This window comes from Dioscorea cayenensis, unplaced genomic scaffold (assembly GCF_009730915.1).
Source record: "Dioscorea cayenensis subsp. rotundata cultivar TDr96_F1 unplaced genomic scaffold, TDr96_F1_v2_PseudoChromosome.rev07_lg8_w22 25.fasta BLBR01000778.1, whole genome shotgun sequence".
In the NCBI taxonomy this organism is placed as follows: domain Eukaryota; kingdom Viridiplantae; phylum Streptophyta; class Magnoliopsida; order Dioscoreales; family Dioscoreaceae; genus Dioscorea; species Dioscorea cayenensis.
The window spans coordinates 7,759-32,738 of record NW_024087169.1 but is presented as its reverse complement, the minus strand read 5'-3'; the positions used below and the strand labels follow the sequence as shown (position 1 = coordinate 32,738).

The 24,980-nt window shown below is 42.3% G+C and overlaps 1 non-coding gene across 1 annotated transcript; it reads right to left on the bottom strand.

Moving 5' to 3' along the window:
- Positions 1–17,143: 17,143 nt before the first annotated feature.
- Positions 17,144–17,250, bottom strand: LOC120254991. The gene has a single exon (XR_005534855.1). It is a non-coding gene; the product is annotated as a small nucleolar RNA R71 (small nucleolar RNA).
- Between the last annotated feature and the right edge of the window lie 7,730 nt (positions 17,251–24,980).

The following is a 24,980-nucleotide window of genomic DNA, read 5'->3' as shown; positions in this document are numbered from 1 at the left end:
TCTCGTTTATCATTAGGCTAGATAGCAAAGAAGCAGTTAGTACTCATAATCTTGTTTCCTGAGGATTTGACTACCTGACTCACTAGGTATTTAATTACTTCGATACCCATGCACTTGCGGTTCACACGCAATTCGGTCATGTGTCAGTTCCTCAACCTTAGATTATAAGCCGAACTATATGGATTGCCTTGGGGTTGTGGTCCACCACTTACAAAATCAACTTGCTCCATGGGAGTAATCGATCTACCCAAGATGGGACATTGAACAACATTGTGTCCTCCTTCACATGTCTCATATTGCATCACCACTTTTGAGAGTGAATTTACTTTCTTGGCCATAAGAAGATTGAACCTTAGTGTCAATGCGTCAACTTTAGCATCTAAAACGATGGTGGTATCTACCTTATGAACTCCGGTAATTCGGGTTGTTCTTGTTTTTGCTACCAAATGAGACTCATTTCTTGGGATGCCTTCAAATAATTGTTTAGCCTCATTAAGATGCTTGTTTCTTAGTGAACCACCTACTTCAATGTCAATAAGTTGATGGTTTTGTTGATAAGTATCTAAATGTATGTATTTTATATGTATAATTCATGTATTATTCATATATGTTATGCCGAATCAATAACATTTTGTGTTTAAATTTTTTTAATTTGTGTCAGTTGCCTTAAAGAAGCAAAGTCACTATTCACAAAAATGCATTTAGGAAGAAATCAACATAAAATACTACATGTTAGGGTTCTGAACACTGTAATAAAGTCATTATTCATAGCTGCAAGAGCTTGGCTGAATGCCTCAGAGCTCCATACGCCCGCATGGATGCATGTGAGGCTCACTGAAGAATTTTGCACCAAATACTATAGATAGATTACTGCAGCAGATCATTGCAAAAGATAATTGTAGTTGAGTTACTGTATCAAGCATGTAGCACTTGATATATTTTTTAAGCTAAAAAGGTTGGGAGACTCACTGGCATCCGTGCGCCCTCATGGAGCCCGTTAGGCTTGGGTGGATGAAATTTGATAAGTGCTTCAGTAGACATATTTCTCTATATGTTTTACATACATTAAGCACCATTTTTACCATAGTTTATGTTTCATAAAGTGTATTTGGTGTTCCTTTGTCCAATTAGGTTGTGAATGCCTTGAAGGAAGAAAAAGAAGCAAAGATATGTTATGAAGAGACATTTTGAGAGTTTTTGTACAACCTAAGGATCAAGGCATAAGAGGAGATCATGTACATAGCGGTGTATCCCAACTTCCAAGAGAATTAAAGTCAATTTGCAAGTTGGAAGGGCACAAAGACAGACACACAACTATAACCCTATTTGTGTGAAGAATGCAAGAGCTTCCAAATAATGATTCGATGATAAAAAGTCTCATAACTTACCATGTGGATGTGTGCCTGACCATGTGGCCTTAAGAGAAGAGTATGAGAGCTATGTTTATGAAAAAGTACTATACCAAATATTTATATTGGTTTACTTTATGTTTTCTATTAAATCTGAGTTTATTTGAGTTTCAATCTTGTTTTCTCATTGCTTACATGTTATATTGATCCTTGTGATTGATTTGCATTGCATGATTTATTACCTTGGTGAGAGAGAGTTCTCCATTAGGGTTAGAACTCCAAAATTGAAGAGGGTTGAGACGGTGAGTCATGAGATAGTGGAGTGTCTCCTTTTCCCTCCAATGGGTGCTTCCTATCTCCGTAATCCCTAAGTTTACGCAATCATATTTGGTGTAAGGCGTGAGATTGAGAGATTTCTCTGTCGAGACCTTGTAAGGGGTTAGGGACATTTCACCTAAAAGTAGGGTTAGATCTATCTTTAGGAATCGGTTATACTCTTAGGTATTCCTAGAGTTTATTACGGTTATATATAATGTGAGGTGTTGAGATTGAGCGATTTCTCCATCGGGACCTCATAGGGGACTAGTATTGGTGGCCTGGAGATAGGGACCAATTGTTCATGGATTACCTCAATTCATCTAGCTTGGTTTAGAAACATTTAGAAAATCTTACGCTTCATGTTAGATCCTAAGAGAGCATTGCTCGAGTACCTCATCTTTATTAATTGAGACTTCCCTTATTTAACTTACCCTTTGCTTGTTTACGATATTCATATTTTTACGATTGAGTTCATTTCATTACAATCTTGATTCTGACTAGATAACTAAGAAGTGGTTACTACTAATATTTCCGTTCCCTGTAGATTCTACTGCTTAACTCACTGGGTATTTTATTACTTGGACACTCGAGCACTTGCAAAACAGACATGTAAATTGGTGTGTCTAGATTAAAAGAAGATCTATGGCATCAAGAAAAGGGACATTTTGGCCACCATTTCTTCACCGTCATCATGTAGGACTTCAAGCGAATGGAGAATGTAGATCTGAGGAGCAAGATCATAGGATAAAAGAAGGTTGCTATCAAGGAGGTCATCTAGGAGTTCATCAATGCCGACCTGCCAGATTCCCATCACCGTCTTCTAGTCAACACATCTAAGGGAATTTGTCTATGATTTTGATTATATTTGTTATGTATTTTGAGATCTCTCTCTTATTCATGTTAAACTAGACTCCCATGGTCACTGAGAATCTGGTGAACCTTGGGATGAACTTGCTTGTATGGATGTTGTGATTTACTTTTATTGCATTTGGTTTGATTTGTGGTTCAAGATTTGTGTACTCTGATGTGTTAGATTGCATGAGAACTTTGTGGTTCAACTTCTAGGTTGTACGTGGTTGTGATAAATGCCTAAATGTATGTATTTTATATACGTATTTGTGTGTGCATGATTTATGTATTTCTTGATTAATCGATGCCCTTTTATGGTCTAAATTGGTTTCTTTTGTGTTACAGGTATAAAAGAAGCCTAGGCAACGTCATTCAAGAAGAAATCAGCACCGAAAATGGAAAATTAGAGCCATGGAACTGTAGCAAAACTATTCTATGAAGTAGTTACTGTAGCAACTTACATGAATTTCTGCGATTGATTGGAAACATCACGGCCTATATGCCGACCGCATGCCAGGCTGCATGGCATCTAGAGATGGGGTTTTTAAAGGGTTCTAGGGCATCTTTTTGAAGGGGTGTTCTTCTTCTTGGAGCACACCACCATTACCACTCATCATTTGAGCTAGAGGAAGGCTTTAGAAGGCATCTCCAATTGGTAAATCTAAGGGGAAAGCATGATTTAGTGAGATCTACTCCTACTGCACACTTGTAGTAGATTGAACATGGCGAGGGAGCTTCTTCACGGGGTTTATCAAGTGTCATTCGGCTTCTCATTTTTGAGGAAGTTGATGTTACTTTGTTTAATTATTTTCATGGACCTTGTTGTGTATGTTACTAGCATGAACAACTAAACCACAAGGTCACCGGATGTAGGTGAACCTTGGGGATGAACTTTTATAGATTCGATGCTTTAATTTATTTATTGCGTTTTGTGTGTTTCTGATCCATGTGACAACACCCTTTTGCGTGTGTACCGCAAGTGCACAGGTTTGTCAAAGTAATAATCCGTGGTTAATGGGTAGTCGAATCCACATGGAATAGTGATTACAAACACAAAGATTGCTATTTAACTAGAATGAAAATGAATTAATAGATGATGTAAATAAGAATCAATGCAAATAAAAATAAGAAAAGAAGAAGAAGACGCAAATAAAAGATAGGAGAGGCAATCGAGGATAAATGGGGTACCCAGACATTGCTCGCACCAGGACTATTGTTTCAACAGCAAGACCAATCATTATGTTTCCTAACTAATGTCTAATAAGTCATGGAGATCTTTAAACACAAGGTCCCAAACTTAAAGTCAACCGTGACTAATGCTACGCTATACCCGATGAAGAAATCTCTCAGTCTCAACACCTCACACTGTGCTTGGTTACTTTAGGCTCTAAGGATTCGAAGTGATAAACCAAATTCCCTAAAATAGACCTAACCCTTTGGTCCAGGTGAAAGACCCCTAGTCACAATTAAGCCCCAGATACTAAGGATTACTTTAACGATTCACTCTATTGCTTGCGTAACTAAGTCCGAGCGGAGTTTCTCTCTTGGCACTTCACTATATTGTGAACACAAAGAACTCTTGGAACTTGGAGGTAGGATAAATCACACCATAGGGGAAAGGGGACGTTCCGATACCTCTCAACTCACCCTCTCGACCCTCTCCAATCTTGCTTTGTCAAACCCTCAAGGTGTGTCACTCACTCACAAGGATTACAAATGTAGGCTCTCAACCCTATTTTCACTCTAAGGGAAAACACATCAACAAGCATTCAAGATTGAAATTCAATTAAAGACATCAATTAAAGAAACATAATAGAAAGATCAAAGAAACAATAACATCCTAGGGTTTACAAGTCCAAGTACCCACTAGGGGTTTAGCTCTCCATGGAGCAAGATAAAATCAATAATGAAATCGAAAGTAAAAGCATGCAATCCATAAGTAAAACCCCTTGGTATTCATGTAGCCTCATCTTCTTCAAAGGTTCCCTCATCAAGCCTAGGGCACACCTCACCAAATTGATGGTGATGAAAGCTCCCCCAATAACTATCTTTCGAATGAATGTGGTGTTGAAGGCCATAGAACCACACTAAAAGCCTCTCTAAACCCTACTCATGAGCACATTCAAAGATGAGAAAAAGATGGAAAGAAGGATCCCTAAATCGCCTCAAAACGTGGCTTTAAATAGGCTAGAATCGGGCATCCACATGGGCGTGTGGAATTTCCAGACGCCCGTGTGAATCTCCAGGAAATCAATTTTCTACGGCTTATGAACAGTAACTACTACAGTAATTTGCAACAATACTTTGCTATGACAAACTGTTATAGTACTCCGCCAAAATACTCCTGAATCCACACTCTTCATCGAGGCCACATGAACGGGCACACATCCATGTAGTAGATCGCGTTGGTTCTTAAACAAAATCATATTTGATGACAATCTAGCTAGCTTTGCACAAGTCGAAACACATGAGCGTGACTGCCTTTATGCCCCTACACTTTGCATATTCACTCGAGCACAAGGGAGGTTGGCACACACTCACATGTCTTTGAGCACAACTTGTATCTTCACGTTTGTTCACTCAAAGAATTCATCAACAAAGTGCCTCCATGATCTACTTTGGCTACTTTCTTCCATTATTGTCTCCACAACCCTATATACACAAAAGTAACACAAATACACATGTATGAGCGATAAAATCTTAGAAAAGTAATGCTCATTGTAAGAGAAGAATACTTCGTATTAGTAATACACAAGAACTTATCACCATGCTTGGTGTCTTTTATGGTATTAGTATACATGAGAACTCTGTGTATCATTTTCTAGGTTTTACTAGGTTGCGTGACCATCGCCCTGGCATTAAACACACCTAGCTTGGAAGGGACACATGTATAAATATGCCGTGACCATCAGGTATTTTGTACCACTCCATCATTAGGGTTGAACCTAGTGTGTGTTCCAGCCCTAACTTGGGATTTCCTCGCTTTTAATGCAATCATAGGAGGCTTTAGATATCACTCCTACCGAATTAGGGGTCTACTCTGTGATCATCAGGTTGGCCTATATTAGCAATCCCTTGGTCCATATCACCACTTGCATAATGATCTTAGCATTCTTCGCACTTTAGTAGCCCTAGGGGGATCCGCATCTGTGACCATTCTCACATCCTGATCCTCACCACACGAATTATTCTATAGTTTTAGCACAACACTCGAATTGTTAGGCAAAACACCACATGAACAAGCGTCTCTGTCCCTGGGAATATGACCCCCTTAGGCTTACACTAGGGGTAATACTTGACAACCCATGCACTTGCAGATCGAACACAAACTAAGTTTTTGGCGTTGTTGTCGGGGACTCATGCGTAATACTCAGAAAACTTAGAGTTGGTTGATTTGTCCATTGTTTTGTTTCATTGTTTATCTTATTTTTATTTTCACTGTTTGTGTATATTTATCTCCATTCTATTATTTGCATCTCCTTATATTGCTTTATTGCTATTTCTAAGGGTTGATTCTTACTCCTGTAAATACTTCTTCCCTTTGCTATTGAGTATAGCTTGGACTAACGATTGGGTTATTGGTTACCATTTACAGGATCCTTATCCCCTTCACTCAAGCAAGACATTAGGATGGTGTAACATATATTTCGGCAATGAATAATGGATGGGGTAGTATTATAATGAACCAACCACCCCAACTAGAGATAGTCAAAGGGTTCAAGATTTCTTTGAGCAGTATATGGGATTAGATGGAATAAACCTCATAATGGAAACTTACTTGCCTGATTATAAACCTAAAATTGCTAGTGACGAACCAAGAAGTGACTTTGATAATTGACAAGTTCCCCTTGCTAATATCCCGCAAGTACACGGGCTTGTTGAAGTAATAATCCAGGGTGAGCGGGGTCGAATCCACAGGGAGTAGGGAGTGAAAATACTTAATTTGATTCTTAGCTATGTGGAAGATCAATTGTGATAGGTGTGAAATTGATTCAATTTTCAACAATAAAATCAACAAGTGAAAGAGCAAAAGTAAGAAGAGGGTAAGGCAATCGATAAAGATGGGGTACTCGGCTAATGCTTCACCTAGGATAATCGCTTCAAGTGCAAGAACTCTCTATTATGCTTCCTAATCAATGCAATTGTGAGTCGTGGAAATCCTTACATACATAGTCCCAAATCTAAGGTCAACTATGCCTAACTCTATACATGTCCCGGAGGAGAAATCGAACAATCTCAATACCTCGCACTCGCATAGAGTTGCAATGAACTCTAGGGATTCCAAGTGATAAATCTCTTCCTAAATATAGACCTAACCCTTTGGTCCAGGCGGAAGGTCCCTAGCCACAATTAAGCCCTAGATACTAAGATCCTCTCAACGCTTCACTCCATTGCGGAGGTTCATCCCTTAGACCACTCACTCTATTATGGCCGCAAAGAACTCAAGGAAGGAAGGTAGAATCTATCAAGCTGGAGGGGAAAGGAGACGCTCCTGTACCTCTCGACTCACCCTCTCAGCCCTCTCCAACCTAGCTTTGTCTAACGCTCGTGGTGTGTCACTCACTCACAAGGTTACCAACAAGAACTCTCAACCCTAGTGTCACTCTAGGGGAAATGTTCATACAATCAAGCATTCAAGGTTGGAACTCACAATAAACATCAATTTATTGAAAGCATAATAAAGAAGTTCAATGAAACGAATACATCCTAGGGTTCACAATCATCCAAGTACCCACTAGCGGTTTAGCTCTCCATGGAGCTTAATACAATCAAAGAAATCGAATGTAAAAGCAATGAATCCATAAAGAAACCCCCTCGATGGTCGTGTCGATGGTCTTGTGGAGAGTCCTCTACTCCTCATCCAAAGATTCCTTCGTCCGGTATAGGATACGCCTCGATCGAAGCTCCCCTACCAACCTTCTTCCTAATGGAATCACGATGTCGGAGCCGTAGAACTTCTCCAAAACCTTGGCCAATACCCCTCAAAACCCTAGCCGAAGTCCTCTCAGAAGTTGGGGAAAAGATGGAGAAAAGAATACCAAAATCGGGGCTGAAATCGGCTTTAAATAGGGCTGGAATCGGGCGACTGCACGGGCGTGTATGGTGTCACACGCCCCTGTGGAATTTCCACACACCCGTGTGGATTCTCTGTTTCTCTGATTTCTAGGCCGGCTGTTACAGTATTTTGCTGTTGTACATGCTACAGTGCTATGCTGGAAATACTCCCGAATTCCATACTTTCATTGGGGTAACGCAAACGGGCACACGTTTACGTCATGAATCACTTGCCTCAACAATGATGTGCACGTTGGTGGATCTCTTGTTCTTATATACATAAATCAGAATGTTCGAGTGTGACTGCCTTTGTGCCCCTCCAAATGAATATGCTCATTTGAATACGAGGAGGTTGGCACACACTCTAGCATCTCACACCTGACCTTTGTCTTCGCGTTTGAACCTTAGCAAGATCTCCTCCAAAATAGGTGCATTATGTTCCACATTGGCCTATTTTCTTCATACTCGGCCTCACAACCCAACCTGCATAAAAGTAACATAAAAACACACATATCAATGTAAAAACCTGAGAAAAGTAATGCTCAACATAAGGAATGAACGCTTCGCATTCATATCGCACAAGCACTTATCAAACTCCCCCACACTTAAGCTCTTGCTTGTCCTCAAGCAAACATTAAAACATTCTGTGCATTGATGAAGAAAATATTGAAAGTGCATGGCCTTAGATTCACCAAGGTATACAAAGAGAGTATTCTACAAGTAAGGAAAATTTTAACACTAAATACGAAAAATCAATGCTCTAGCTAAAAACTTGAATAAAAAAGGACAACAAACCCGAATTTCGTGTATGTGTGTGAACTCACTCAAAATAACCCAAGGTATACTCCTCAAAGTTCTAAGTATAAGGGACTTATTTATCTACAAAAGTGACAAAAATTTAAAAGATAGCAGTAGCTTCACACATCCTCTAAGGTAGCCCTTTCCAAAGCGGCCGCTAAGGTGGCTTTCACACTTTCGAGGTGGTAGCACTTTCTACCCGAGTGGTAGCTTTTACTCATCCTATGAGATAGCCCTTTCTCTCATTAGGGCATAACTAGTATCCGACTTATGAGAGTAGCTTCATACTTCATAGGTGGTAGCTCTTTCCACCCAACAAACACAAATAAACAATAAAATTATTTTGTTCCTTCTTTTCATTTTCAAATTTTTTTTTTTTTTTTTTGAATTTAACACAAGAAACAACTATAACTAGTCCCTTTAACATCGAACATGAGTTTCCAATAGAGTTCAAAGAATGAGTAGTGCATTAAGTGTAAATCGGGCAAAAATTCCTAAAAATTCAAGCAAGAACTAGAGTATGAAAATATTCAATGTTAACAATTCTCCTAGACTTAAGAATACAATCATTGCAACTACGGTGAACCGCCATTGGCTATGTGAGCATATATCAATCAAGAACAATAGAAAAGATGTGCGCATTATGAAACTCCCCCCCACACTTAAGTTGTACATTGTCCTCAATGTACACATGCAAGCTCACTCAAAATATATCACTCAAAAATAGATATGGGAGAAGCAATCAAAACAATACTCCCCTGACTCCTAGTGTTGCGTTTGATGAAGCTAATTCATTGGGAGTAGTGTTCCAACGGGTTGTGAAGCTCGCACGGCCAAGTGCCAAAGCACCTTGGCCGTACCCATGACTAAGTCTCAATTTCCAAGAAGACAAGACCATCTGCACGCACACACGAGGGGATTCAGTAAAGCTCAAGAAAAACAAAAATAACTCGAGTGTATAAAAGATGAAGCAATGAATACAACTCGATAATGCAAAATAACATAAACTCAGAAGGAAAAAACCTTTATGAGTGAACAAGCCTAAAAACAAGAAAATAAGATAAAGTAAAATGCATGAAAGTAAAAGAAAGGTCAAGTGTCGAAGTCGCTCTCGGTCTCCGGTGCTTCTGCTGCTGAAGTGGAAGCATATAGTGGGTCCTCTGGTGCTGGGGTCGAGGATGGAGGTGCTGGAGGTACTGGCGGTGCCTGAAGAGTCCTCTGATGTAGGACGAATGATGAGGCAACATCTCACTCTAGGATCTGCTGTAATATGTCGAAACGCGCCATGAACTCTGTGTACTAAGTGGCCTGCGTAGCCCTAATCTCGGCGATCTCTGCTTGAGCTTCAACCACCTCTGTCCGTACCACTCCAACGGCGTTCTCGAGCCTTTCAAAATGATCATGGGCTTGAGATGCTGGAACTGTACGCACGTGGGGTGGTTCCACTGTTGCGGGAGGTGTTTCGGCCTCCATCGGTGTTGGTTGTAGCTCGGGAGCGGACTGAGATTCCCCAGCTTCATCTTTGAATGGTATGTTCAGCACATAGACACCATTTGAATATTTTCGGGTCAACCCCATGAGCCTCATGGTCTCTAACCCAAGTGGTGCTGGTATTATCGCTTTCTTGGTTTCGCTGATTTTGTCTCGCAAACCCATCACCACAATGAGTCCGGTAATATATGGACCCGAGAAAATGACAACCAATTGAGGATATTGTCCTTAATGCTTCAAATACTCTGCTAAAATGTGTCCCAGATGGACTGGTTCGTTCCGGACCATGGAGTACAAGTACAGAAGCTCTTGCTTGTTGATGACTCACGTACTATCACCACGTCCATTTACTGACCTGCTTATGAAGGCGTGAAGATATCTGTAACTAGGTCGAGATAAACATGAAGCCTTAGACACTCCTGGTTCATAACGTCCCTTTCCACATAATAATGAATACGCCTTAATGGGAGATAAACCCATCATGTCTATTGGAAGGTTCTCATACTCCTTAGTTTCAGTATATTCGTCATCATATAGACCAAGTCTAGTGGAAAACTGTGTGACACTCATACTATGATGCTGCCCAAAAGCTCTAAACTGAATCGCGTCGACACTATCAAAATGAGCATAAGAGCGGTCGAACTCAAATGAAGCAAGCACCTCCAAAGTAAGTGTGCGGATAGCAGGATCACGAATGTTCAGTAACTTGTGCCAATTACAGACCAATAATAATTTCCCAACCTCGTCAGCCATATCATCTGCTAGTTGTACCTTCCTAAGTAACTCAATATCCGGGATTCACGTTTGACCAAACTTAAGCTTCTCTAACCGCTCAAATCGAGCTTGCTGCGCCGGTAGTGTGAATCCCATAACTTCTGATTCAGGGGCAAGCTTTCGAGGCCGCTTAGCAATTGTTTTTTTTGATTTGGTAGCCATGCCTGCATGTATTAGAAAAGGAAAATCTATCAGGTCAATTCAGACTGCAGAAAAATGAAAACACACGGTCGTGCGGAAATTCCGCACGCCCGTGCGCTTCCACGAGGCGTGGAAACCGCACGCCCCTTTTAGCCAATCTCCATGCCACCTCTCTATTCCACTTCCATATCGTCTTAGAAACAAATTATAATCAGTTTTAGCAAGAAAACGATGCATATTAACCATTTCAATCGCAGACAATCAGTTAGAATCCAACAAAATCAAAGACGAGAGGAAATCAAGGCTTACCAATGAACTGCACATAAACACTCCTACAATCCACACAATGCTCTATCAATCGACTCGAAGACGACAGTAGCAGGGGACAAGAATGTCAGAAAAAATGCTATTTGGGTGTTTTAGGGTTATTTGAGGAGAAGGGTGTGACTCTTGTATTAGGAGAGCGGATGGTCCTTTAAATCCTGAGGAACCACATGGGCGTGCGGGAGTCGTCCACGCCCGTGCGCTCGCAAATAACAGGTTCACAGGGGCTGACTCACGCCCCTGTGGCCTTACTCGATATCCGAGAAAAATTATACATGCCCGTGCGGAATTTCCGCACGGTGTGGACATTCACATGCCGAACTCACAGGGGGCTGCCGCATGCCCCTGTGTTTTCTCGGGATGGAGAAAGCAACCTACAGAGATTCGCACGGGCGTGCGGAAATGATCCACGCCCGTGTGTGGTTCACGAGGTCACCCACAGGGGCGAGTCCATGCCCCTGTGTGGTCTCGGGAAAAATCTGCCCAACTCTGCAGGAAGGCACACGCCCGTGTGGAAATTACCCACGGGCGTGCGCCAGTCGCATCGTCGTCCACAGGGACAGCCGCACGCCCCTTGTGCCCTCTCTGGAAGAGTTCACAGTACACACCCACGGGCGTGTGGAATTTCCACATGCCCGTGTGTTTTCTCTGGATGACTTAGAAAAACTTGCAGGCTCTGCAGAACTAGTCTAAACATGTTTACACACTCAGAGCCTGCCCTATCGTGTAAGGTATACCAGATAAAAACACAAAATAGAACTCAAACGACCAACTTCACCAATTCTCAACAAAACATACAATGAATTCTTTTAAAAACACACAATAAAATCTCAGCACAAGCATTTAAAAATTGAGACACCAACACTTAACAATTTATTCATGCAAACAAACTAAACTAAAAGGTACAAAAACAGTAAACACTTGGGTTGCCTCCCAAGAAGCGCTTGTTTAACGTCACTAAGCCTGACGTATCTTTCTTACCTCACGGGGGTTTGTGGAGGAAAAATACTTCTCTATTATCACTACAAATCTCTCCGCCATGGTATGGTTTCAGCCTATGTCCATTCACCTTGAATGTGCCCTTCTCTGAATGATTAATCTCAATAACTCCATGAGGTGAAACTTCGGTTACGGTATACGAACCAGACCATCTTGATTTAAGTTTCCCCGGGAATAAACGTAGACAGGAATTAAATAGTAGCACCTGATCGCCGACTTTGAAGTCTTGTGGGACTTTAATATTCTTGTCATGCCACTTCCGAATTCTTTCCTTATATATTCTTGCATTCTCTTATACCTTCATCCTCCATTCATCAAGCTCATTGAGATGTAATATTCGTTGCTCTCCAGATTTGCACAAGTCAAAATTCATCAATTTAATTGCCCAATATGCTTTGTGCTCTAACTCCACCGGTAAATGGCAAGATTTTCCATACACCAAATTATAAGGAGTGGTCCCTATTGGTGTTTTGTATGCTATTCTATGAGCCCAAAGCGTGTCGTCCAACCTTTCAGACCAATCTCATTTACCTTGATCCACTGTTTTGGTCAAGATTCTCTTGAGCTGTCTATTTGTAACCTCCACTTGCCTACTCGTTTGTGGATGGTAAGATGTCACAAGGCGATGATGAACTCCATAACGCTTTAACACTTTCTCTAGTTGTGTGTTACAAAAGTGTGTTCCCCGATCGCTAATGATAATTCTTGGAGTTCCGAATCGAGCGAATAACTTCTTAAGAAATTTTACCACAGTCCTTGAATCATTAGTTGGAAGAGCCTGGGCTTCCACCCACTTGGAAACATAGTCAACTGCTACCAAAATGTATTGATTGCCATTGGACTTTGGAAATGGTCCCATGAAATCAATTCCCCATAGATCAAATAGCTCGCAAAATTGCATAGGATTTTGAGGCATCTCATCCCTTCGTGATAAGTTTCCAGCCCTTTGACAACTATCGCATCGTAAAACGAATTGATGAACATCTTGGAATAAAGTCAGCCAGTAGAACCCAGCAGCTAGAACCTTCTCTGCAGTTCGACTTGACGCATAGTGCCCCCCCACTGGGCCTGAGTGACAATGTGCAATGATGTTCCACCCTTCCCCCCTAGAAACACACCTTCGCACCACCTGATCTGTGCAAATACGGAACAGGTACGGATCCTCCCAGAAGAAATTCTTTAGATCATGAGAAGACCACTTTCTCTTGTCCATATGGTACATTTGCTTACCGCTGTATGCCTTTCGGGTTATGCAATGCTCCAGCTACATTTCAGAGATGTATGTTGGCAATTTTTTGAAGATATGGTGGAAGACATCATGGAAGTTTTTATGGATGACTTCTTTCTTCCATACTTGTCTCCACAACCCTACATGCACAAAAGTTACACAAATACACATGTATAAGCGATAAAATATGAGAAAAATAATGCTCATTGTAAGAAAAGAATACTTCATATTACTAATACACAAGAATTTATCAACCCCGCTGAGACGCGTCCGAATATGCCTATAAACCGCAAGTGCACAGGTGTCGAAGTAATAATTACCCCGGTGAGTGGGTAGTCGAATCCACAGGGAACAGGGCTACTAGTACTAACTTCTTCTCTGGTTTTTAGCCTAATGATAAATGGAAAGGTGTGGTGATCTAATGTGTGAAGAAATGAATACCGAAGATGAATATGCAAGGGTGAAATGGAGGGAGATCTCAATCAGTAAAAGTGGGGTATTCGGGCAATGCTCCCCCTAGGATTCAGGTATTAGGTACCGGATAAGCAAAGTGTTTCTATGAAGAGTAAGTTAAGTCGTGGAAATCCAAATATAATCGGATCTGGCCTCCCGATGACCGATACTAGTCCCCTACGAGGTCCCGGTGTAGAAATCACTCAATCTCAACACCTCACACCACATATGACCCCAAAGCACTCTAGGGATTCCAAGAGGTGTATCTGATTCCTAAAGATTGATCCAACCCTAATTCCCGGCAAAGGATCCTAACCCCCTACAATGTCCCGGTGGAGAAATCTCTCAATCTCACGCATGACACCAAATATGGTTGCATAGAGCTTAGGCAACAGAGATAGAATACACCAATCGGAGAGAAGAGGGGATGCTTTCTATCTCATGACTCACCCTCTTAATCCTCTTCAATCTTGAGGTTCTAACCCTAATGGAGATCTCTCTCTCACCAAGGTAACAAATCATGCAAACCAAATAACCAAAATATCAATAAAGCAAGCAAGCATTAGATAATCAAGATTAAAACTTAATCAAACTTGGATTAAATAAAAACACTAAGCAAATCCACAAAAGATGAGAATCCTAGGGTTCACATGCTTAAATACCCTCTAGGGTTTTAGCTCTCCATGGAGCAACATACAAAACACACCATCAATGAATGAAAGTACATTAAAACCATAGAAATAAACACCCATATATATGAACTGATGGCCTTGAAGGAGAGCTTCGACGTCTTGAAGGACCCACTCCGAAGCTAGGTTCATGATAAGTGCTTGTGTGATACGAATGCGAAACGTTCATTTCTTATGTTGAGCATTACTTTTCTCGGGTTTTTACACTAATATGTGTGTTTTTATGTTACTTTTATGCATGTAGGGTTGTGAGGACGAGTATGAAGGAAATAGGCCAATGTAGATCATAATGCACCAATTTTGGAGGAAATCTTGCTAAGGTTCAAACGCGAAGACGTAGGTCAGGTGTGAGATGCTAGAGTGTGTGACAACCTCCTCATATTCGAGTAGGCACATCAATTTGGAGGGGCACAAAGGCAGTCACATTCGAGCATTCCAACTTATGCACATAGAACAAGAGGTCCACCAACGTGTACACCATTGAAGAAGCAAGTGATCCACGACGTGAACGTGTGCCCGTTGCGTTACCCCGATGAAAGTATGGAATTAGGAAGCTATTCAGGTCGAATACTGTAGCAGAGCACTGCAGCAACATTATAGCATATACTGTAGCAACACTGCTCACAGCCGGCCGAGAAACCAGAGAAACAGAGAATCCACACGGGCGTGTGGAAATTATCCACGCCCATGTGGAAATTCGGCACGGGCGCGTGGAGCACCCACGCCCGTGTAGTTGCCCGATTCCAGCCCTATTTAAAGCCGATTTAGCCCCGATTTTGGAATTTTTTTCTCCATCTTTTCCCCAACTTAAGAGAGGGCTTCGATTGGGGTTTCGAGGGGTATTGGCCAAGGTTTTGGAGAGGTTCTACGGCTCCGACATCATCATTCCTTAGGAAGAAGGTTGGTAGGGGAGCTTCTGTCGAGGCGTATCCTATACCGGACGAGGGAATCCTTGGACGACGAGTAGATGACTTTCCACAAGACCATCGACACGACTATCGAGGATGTTTCTTTATGGATTCATTGCTTTTACATTCTATTACTTTGATTGTACTTAGCTCCATGGAGACCTAAACCCCTAGTGGGTACTCGGGTATTGTGAACCCTAGGATGTATTTGTTTTTTGAACCTCTTTATTATGCTTTCAATAAATTGATGTTTATTGTGAGTTCCAACCTTGAATGCTTGATTGTATGAACATTTCCCCTAGAGTGACACTAGGGTTGAGAGTTCTTGTTGGTAACCTTGTGAGTGAGTGACACACCGCGAGAGTTAGACAAAGCTAGGTTGGAGAGGGTTGAGAGGGTGAGTCGAGAGGTACAGGAGCGTCCCCTTTCCCCTCCGGCGTGTTAGATTCTACCTCTGTTCCTCAAGTTCTTTGCGGATATAATAGAGTGAATGGTCTAAAGGATGAACTTCCGCTGGGGCTTACTTGCGCGTGCAACGAAATAAAGCGTTGAGGTGATCTTAGTATCTAGGGCTCAATTGTGGTTAGGGACCTTCCACATGGACCAAAGTGTTAGGTCTATTATTAGGAAGAGATTTATCACTTGGAATCCCTAGAGCTCATTGCAACTCTATGAGAGTGCGAGGTGTTGAGATTGTTCGATTTCTCCTCCGGGACATGTATAGAGTTAGGCATAGTTGACCTTAGATTTGGGACTATGTAATTAAGGATTCCCACGACTCACCATTGCATTGATTAGGAAGCATAATAGAGGGTTCTTGCACTTGAAACAATTATCCTAGGTGGAGCATTATCCGGGTACCCCATCTTTATCGATTGCCTTACCCCCTTCTTTACTTTTGCTCTCTTACTTATTGCTTTTACTGTTGAGAATTGAATCATTGTCACACTCATTATCATTGATCTTTTACATAGCTAAGAATCAAATTAAGTATTTTTATTCCCTACTCCCTGTGGATTCGATACCCGCTCATCCGGGATTATTACTTCGACAAACCCGTGCACTTGCGGGATATATGCAAGGGGACCTTGTCAAGTTTTTGGCACCGTTGCCGGGGAGCTAGGTGTTTAGAGATACTTTGCACTTTGTTTTCTTAGCTATTTCACCACACATTCTATTTCACGTCTTCTTATTCTATCACTGTTCTGATTTTTTTTTTCTTTCTTTTTGGTGCAGCTCCAGGTTATGACCCGAGGGAATCCATCAATATTGATTGAAGGAGACCCTGAGCTTGAATGTACACTTAGAAGAAAAGGGAAAGAACCTGTGCAAGAACAACATAATTCAGCTGATTTGGAAGGAGAGGAATCTGAAAACATGGCAGAACAGAATGAGCAACAGCGAACACTGTCCGACTATGCCAGACCTCCAGTGTTGGGGACATAATTGAGTATTGTGCGTCCCCCGATTACAGCTCAGAACTTTGAGCTAAAGCCGGTATTCATCTATATGCTGCAGTAGTCCGCACAATTCAACGGTTTGGCCGATGAGGATTCAAACAGTCACATAGAGAGCTTTCTTGAGGTGTGCGATATGCTGAAGATAAATTGGGTGATGGATGATGCCATCAAATGGAGAGTCTTCCCATTTTCCTTGAAGGGGAGAGCGAAGCAGTGGCTACACAAATTACGTAGAGCATCAATCACTACATGGGAGGAGATGGTAGAAGCTTTTCTAGCCAGTTATTTTCCTCCCAGAAAATCAGAAAAGCTTAGGAATGAGATCTCGTCCTTTGTTCAGTTGGAATTGGAGTCTCTATTCGAGACATGGGAAAGGTTCAAGGAGCTCTTGAGAAAGTGTCCGCAACACGGATTCTAGGAGTGGATGATTGTTCAAACCTTTTACAATGGTTTGAACCCAAGTACAAGGCAACTCTTGGATGCGGTAGGAGGAGGTACCTTAGGTAGCAAAACTCCCAATGAGGCTCGTCAATTAATTGAGGAAATGGGGTTAAATAGCTACCAATGGAATGCTAGGGAGAAGAAGAAGGTGGCCGGTCTCCATGAAATTGATGCGGTAACCTCATTGGCGGCGCAAGTAGAGAGTCTTAGTAAGAAGCCAGATCTCATAGCTTCGAATAGAGTTACAGCCATGACCAATTGCACCGGCTATGGTGGAGGACATGCTCCCTCCGATTGCCCGATAGTTATTGGTGATGTTTCTTGAGTGGAAAACGTTGACTTTGTAGGTAATGGCATGAGACCTCAAGGGAACCCATATAGCAATACTTACAATTCAGGTTGGAAGAATCATCCCAACTTTTCATGGAGTAATCAAGGACCACAAAAGGCCATGGGGCAATCGGGTTTCCAAGAACAACAACAAGACCCTCAAGTGGGAAACAGAATTTCAGGCTTGGAAACCCGAATGACGGATTTAGAGAAGCACTTGGCTAGATTTGTTCAATCTGCAAATACACGGTTTGAATCAGTCGAGGCTACACTTCGCAACCACACCGCCTCTTTGCACAACCTTGAAAATCAGGTGGGGCAAATTGCGAAGTCTCTCTCCAAAAGGCCACATGGAAGTTTACCAAGCAATACGGAAACCAACCCTAGAGAACATGTGAAGGAGATCACTTTGAGAAATAGTCGTGAGGTTGAAGGGAGGCTTCCGAGTGAGAAGCCGAAAGAACACGCACCCGAGGTTGTAGAGGTTGAGGAAGGAGCAAAGAAAGAGAAAGAGGTAGTATCCCCATCTTTCAAGCCAAGAATCCCTTATCCCTCTAGATTGAAGAATGACCAAGGGGATGAACAGTATAAGAAGTTCCTGAGTTTATTCAAGCAACTCCACATCAACATTCCTTTTGTAGAGGCATTAGCTCAAATGCCTAAGTATGCGAAGTTGATGAAAGACTTGTTGACTAACAAGAGGAAGTTGGAGAAGAGTGCTTCAGTGGTATTAGATGCTTCATGCTCGGTGGTGCTACAAAAGAACATGCCGAACAAGAAGAAAGACCCGGGAAGCTTCATCATTCCGTGTAACATCGGCAACTTAGGTGAGGAAATGACATTGGCGGATTCAGGGGCAAGTATCAACGTCATGCCATACACTTTCTTCCAAAAGCTAGGCTTGGGAGCGCCTAGGCCTACTCGGATGACTTTACAATTGGCGGACCGAACGGTGTGACATCCGAGAGGTATCATTGAAGATGTGCTTGTCAAGGTGGACAAGTACATTTTTCCGGTTGACTTCGTAGTGCTAAATGTCGATGAGGATGCGGATGTACCCTTGATACTTGGGAGACCGTTCTTGCGGACTTCCAAAGCATTGATTGACATAGACTGCGGAGAGCTCACATTGAGAGTTGGAGATGACAAACTCACTTACCGCCTTGCTGAAGCCATGCGGCATTCTCTCGATTTTGATGACACTTTGTATTTTCTAGACACTACTGATGAGCTTGTTGATGAATAAATGCAGGAAATGTTCAACTCGGATTAATATGAAGGTTTGTTCGACCAAGAGGAAAGCAATGAAGAAGAAATGATGCTTGGGTCGACTGAAGAAGTAACATCTACCCTAGGGATATTGAAGAAGGTGCTCCGGAAAATGAAGAGGGCTAGGAGACGCCATCGAAAATGCTCCAAGACTGTTGGAGACGTACATGAACCAAGAAAGTTGGATGAACCATTGCTCGGCGATCCGAAGCCCGATAATACACCCTCTACCCTCAAGAGACTTTGCTCATCATGCTTTCAAGTCATGGGTAAGAGGGCGACTTTCATTCATGAACCCCCGTGAGGTAAGACAAGATACGTCAAGCTACGTGACGTTAGACAAGCACTTCTTGGGAGGCAACCCAAGCAATTACTGTTTTTTATCTTTTATTTTAGTTTGTTTGCATGAATAAATTGTTAAGTGTTGGTGTCTTAATTTTTAGATGCTTGTGCTGCGATTTTGTTGTGTGCTTTTAATATTAATCGTGTGTTTTCATGTAGAATTGGCGAAGTTTGGTCGTTTGAGCTCTATTTCATATTTTTCACTGGTAAAATTTGCATAATAGGGCAGGCTCTGAATGTGCAAACATGTTCAGAAATTTTCTGCAGATCCCGCAGATTTTTCTAAGTCATCCAGAGAAAACACACGGGCGTGTGGAATTTCCACACGCTCGTGGGGGTTGCACAGCGAGCTCATCTAGAGAAGGCACAGGGGCGTGCGGCTACCCTGTGAACGACCATGCGACTGTCACACGCCCGTGGGTAATTTCCGCATGGGCGTGTGGATTCTTGCAGAGTTGGGCAGATTTTTCCCGAGAGCACACAGGGGCGTGGACTCGCCCCTGTGGGCAACCTTGTGAACCATGCACGGGGGTGGGTAATTTCCACACGCCCATGTGAAACTCTACAGAGGAGTTCTCTCCATCCCGAGAAAACACAGGGGCATGCAGTTGCCCCTATGAATTGGGCATGTGAATGTCCACGCCCATGTGGAATTTCCGCATGGGCTTGTATAACACTTGGTATTTTTCTTGGATGTCCAAAGAAGCCACAGGGGCGTGCGTCTTCCCCTGTGCGTCAGATGCACGGGCGTGGGTATTTTCCATACGCCCATGCGAGAGCGGTCAGAGTTAAAGGAGCGCTTTCCCGAGAGAGCACTGGGACGTGTGTACGCTCCTGTGGTGCTCTTGAAGTAAGGCGCATGAGCGTGGGGAATTTCCACACGCCCGTGTGGATGCACAGAATTCCAAGGGATGTGATTTCTTCATTAAAAAGCTTGTGATCCGTCTCATTCTTCATTTCCAGTCGCCTGAAAACTACTTCTAATCATCTGTCCGACTGCTCATCGTTGTTTTGGAGGATTTTGTTTCACATATCATACCGATTTTCAGAGTTTTCACAACATTTCTTTGGTAACCTTTTTATCCTTTTTTCTTCGCCAACTCTTGTTTTTCACAGATTAAATATCTTTAATTGCAAATTTCCATACATGGTGTATGTTTAGGAAGCGTTTAGAAGTGGTTTTAAATTGAATTTTTGAGAGTTGTTGTGCACCCGTGCGGGAGTTTCACGCCCTGCAGATCCACACGGGCGTGGGTTATTTCCACAAGCCCGTGTGGAATTCTGCAGTATATTGCTTTTGAGATGCTTTGATCGTTTTCTTCTTTTGTACTACAGATATGGCACCTCGCGTGAAGAAAAATGAAGTGAAGCATCTCAGACTCACACCACCCGAGCCATTACACATGGACTTCTCAAACCCCGAGCAACAAGCTCAATTTGAGAGACTTTCAGTACTCGGATTTGGTCAGACTTGTTTCGCGGATTTGCAAGTACTAAAAGATATTCAGCAGTGTGACAAGCTGGCTAATAAAATTGATGAGATGCTAGTAGTGGGAAGCTGGAGGATGCTATTGGCAATCAGTGAGCCAGCTTACCACGCATTGACACTTGAGGTTTTAGCGTCTTTTGAGTTTCGTTTGATGCACAGGAGATTTGACACCACGGAGGTGATACAGTTTCGGGCATTCGGACATCCACTCTCCATGAGTGTTACTGAGTTCTCGATTTGGACAGGCCTGTACGACGTTTCTTACACAGGTACAGTGGAGTATGGACAATTACCACCAGATTTTCAAGTATCAGTGACTCCATATCATGCGTATAGGATTTTGTGTGGCCATGGGGAGTATGAACCGGGGTTGTCGAAGGCCTCTAGCTTATCCCGATTCAGCTACAGATACTTGCATGCAGTTATCAGCAGGTCCGTGACAGGTCGAGCAGATAACACAACTGCTTTGACCAAGCTGGATTTGCTCTTTTTATACTCCATGGCCCACAATGTACCACTTCACTTGGGGTGCATACTAGCGAATATTCTGCAGTACCAGGGTCATTCAACGAGAGTGAGTTTATTATTTGCTGGACCCTATATCACCAGACTTATTTTGGGAATGGGTTTGGGCGACGCCTTACGTGGTGCTGAGTGGACAGTTGTGCCTACTCCTATTGCGTTTGATAGGATCAGAATGATGCGGTTCATATGAAGGTTTTGGCCAGGAGTCTATATTCTTGCTACAGCTACCGCAGAGACCACCAGGAGCGAAGGAGATACTGTGGGGGGTGTCTAGCAGATTCCCACACCTTCTGTAACACCGGGTACTCGAGCTTATGATCGTATTGAGAGGCTGGACATCGATGTGAGAGAGATTTGGACTGAGGTAGCGAAGCTCCGGGCTATGAAGTCGGCTCAGTACACAGATCTTATGGCCCGGTTCCACTTTCTACGAGATCTACTGAGATCCAGACCCTCAGTTCCTCCAGCACCCTCATCCCCTACCCCGGCACCGGTAGACCCACTATGTGCTTCACCAGCAGCAGCAGCACCACCGGCGCCCGAGCGCAACACCGACATTTGACTCTTCCTTTCTTTTACTTTCTTTGCATTTTATTTTAGACTTGTTATTCAGAAAGGATTCTCCTTCTGAGTTTATGTTCATTTTGCATCATCGAGTTGTATTCACTGCTTTATCTATCATATTCACTCGATTTATTTTATTTTTATTGAGCTTCACTGAACCCCCTCGTGTATGCGTGCAGATAATCTTATCTTCTTGGGAATTGAGACTTAGTCTTGGGCATGCCAAGGTGCTGAGGCACTTGGTCTTGTGAGCCTCTCAACCCGTCGGAACACTACTCCCATGGAATTAGCTTCATTAAACGCAACACTAGGAGTCAGGGGAGTATTGTTTTGATTGATTCTCCCACATTTGCTTTTGAATGATGTATATATTTTGAGTGAGCTTGCATGTGGACATTGAGGACAATGCACAACTTAAGTGTGGGGGGGAGTTTCATAATGCACACATTTTTTCTATTATTCTTGATTGATATATGCTCACATAGGCAATGGCGGTTCACTATAGTTGCAATGATTGTATTCTTACGTCTAGGAGAATTATTAACATTGAATGTTTTCATGCTCTAGTTCTTGCTGGAATTTTTAGGAATTTTTGCCCGATTTACACTTAGTGCACTATTCACTCTTTGAACTCTATTGGAAACTCATTTTCGATGTTAAAGGGACTAGTTAGGTTTATTTTCTTGTGCTAAATTCTAAAAATAAAAAATAAAAAAAAAAAAAAATGATGAAAATGAAAAGAAGGAACAAAATAGTTTTATTGTTTATTTGTGTTTGTTGGGTGGAAAGAGCTACCACCTATGAAGTATGAAGCTACTCTCATAAGTTGGATAATAGTTATGCCCTAATGAGAGAAAGAGCTATCTCATAGGATGAGTGAAAGCTACCACTCGGGTAGAAAGAGCTACCACCTCGAAAGTGTGAAAGCCACCTTAGCGGCCGCTTTGGAATGGGCTACCTTAGAGGATGTGTGAAGCTACTACCATCTTTGAAATTATTGTCACTTTTGTAGATAAATAAGTCCCTTGCACTTAGAAGTTTGAGGAGTACACCTTGGGTTGTTTTGAGTGAGTTCACACACATACACGAAATTTGGGTTTGTTGTCCTTTTTTATTCACGTTTTTAGCTAGAGCATTGATTTTTTTCATATTTAGTGTTGAAATTTTCTTTAATTGTAGAATACTTTCGTTGTATACCTTAGTGAAATTAAGGCCAAACACTTTCAATATTTTCTTCATTAATGCACAGAATGTTTTAATATTTGCTTGAGGACAATCAAAATCTTAAGTGTGGGGGAGTTTGATAAGTGCTTGTGCGATACGAATGCAAAGCGTTCATTCCTTATGTTGAGCATTACTTTTCTCGGGTTTTTACACTAATATATGTGTTTTTATGTTACTTTTATGCAGGTAGGGTTGTGAGGGTGAGTATGAAGGAAATAGGCCAATGTGGATCATAATGCACCAATTTTGGAGGAAATCTTGCTAAGGTTCAAACGCGAAGACATAGGTCAGGTGTGAGATGCTAGAGTGTGTGACAACCTCCTCATATTCGAGTAGGCACATCAATTTGGAGGGGCACAAAGGCAGTCACATTCGAGCATTCCAACTTATGCACATAGAACAAGAGCTCCACCAACGTGTACACCATTGAAGAAGCAAGTGATCCACGACGTGAACGTGTGCCCGTTGCGTTACCCCGATGAAAGTATGGAATTTGGAAACTATTCAGGTCGAATACTATAGCAGAGCACTGTAGCAACATTGTAGCATATATTGTAGCAGCACTGCTCACAGCCGGCCGAGAAACCAGAGAAACAGAGAATCCACACGGGCGTGTGGAAATTATCCACGCCCGTGTGAAAATTCAACACGGGCGCGTGGAGCACCCACGCCCGTGTAGTCGCCCGATTCCAGCCCAACTTAAAGCCGATTTGGCCCCGATTTTGGCATTCTTTTCTCTATCTTTTCCCCAACTTGAGAGAGGGCTTCGGCTAGGGTTTTGAGGGGTATTGGCCAAGGTTTTGGAGAGGTTATATGGCTCCGACATCGTCATTCCTTAGGAAGAAGGTTGGTAGGGGAGCTTCCGTCGAGGCGTATCCTATACCGGACGAGGGAATCCTTGTACGATGAGTAAAGGACTTTCCACAAGACCATCGACACGACTATCGAGGGCGTTTCTTTATTGATTCATTGCTTTTACAATCTATTACTTTGATTGTACTTAGCTCCATGGAGAGCTAAACCCTTAGTGGGTACTCGGGTATTGTCAACACTAGGATGTATTTGTTTTTTGAACCTCTTTATTATGCTTTCAGTAAATTGATATTTATTATGAGTTCCAACCTTGAATGCTTGATTGTATGAACATTTCCCCTAGAGTGACACTAGGGTTGAGTGTTCTTGTTGGTAACCTTATGAGTGAGTGACACACCGCGAGCGTTAGACAGAGCTAGGTTTGAGAGGGTTGAGAGGGTGAGTCAAGAGGTACAGGAGCTTCCCTTTCCCCTCCGGTATGATAGATTCTACCTCTGTTCCTCAAGTTCTTTGCGGCCATAATAGAGTGAATGGTCTAAGGGATGAACTTCCGCTGGGGCTTAGTTGCACGTGCAACAGAGTGAAGCGTTGAGGTGATCTTAGTATCTAGGGCTCAGTTGTGGTTAGGGACCTTCCACATGGACCAAAGTGTTAGGTCTATTATTAGGAAGAGATTTATCACTTGGAATCCCTAGAGCTCATTGCAATTCTATGCGAGTGCGAGGTGTTGAGATTGTTCGATTTCTCCTCCGAGACATGTATAGAGTTAGGCATAGTTGACCTTAGATTTGGGACTATGTAATTAAGGATTCCCACGACTCACCATTGCATTGATTAGGAAGCATAATAGAGGGTTCTTGCACTTGAAACAATTATCCTAGGTGGAGCATTATCCGGGTTCCCCATCTTTATCGATTGCCTTACCCCCTTCTTTACTTTTGCTCTCTTACTTGTTGCTTTTACTGTTGAGAATTGAATCATTGTCACACTCATTATCATTGATCTTTTACATAGCTAAGAATTGAATTAAGTATTTTTATTTCCTACTCCCTATGGATTCGATACCCGCTCACCCGGGATTATTACTTCGACAAACCCGTGTACTTGCGGGATATACGCAAGGGGACCTTGTCAGTTCACCGGTGGC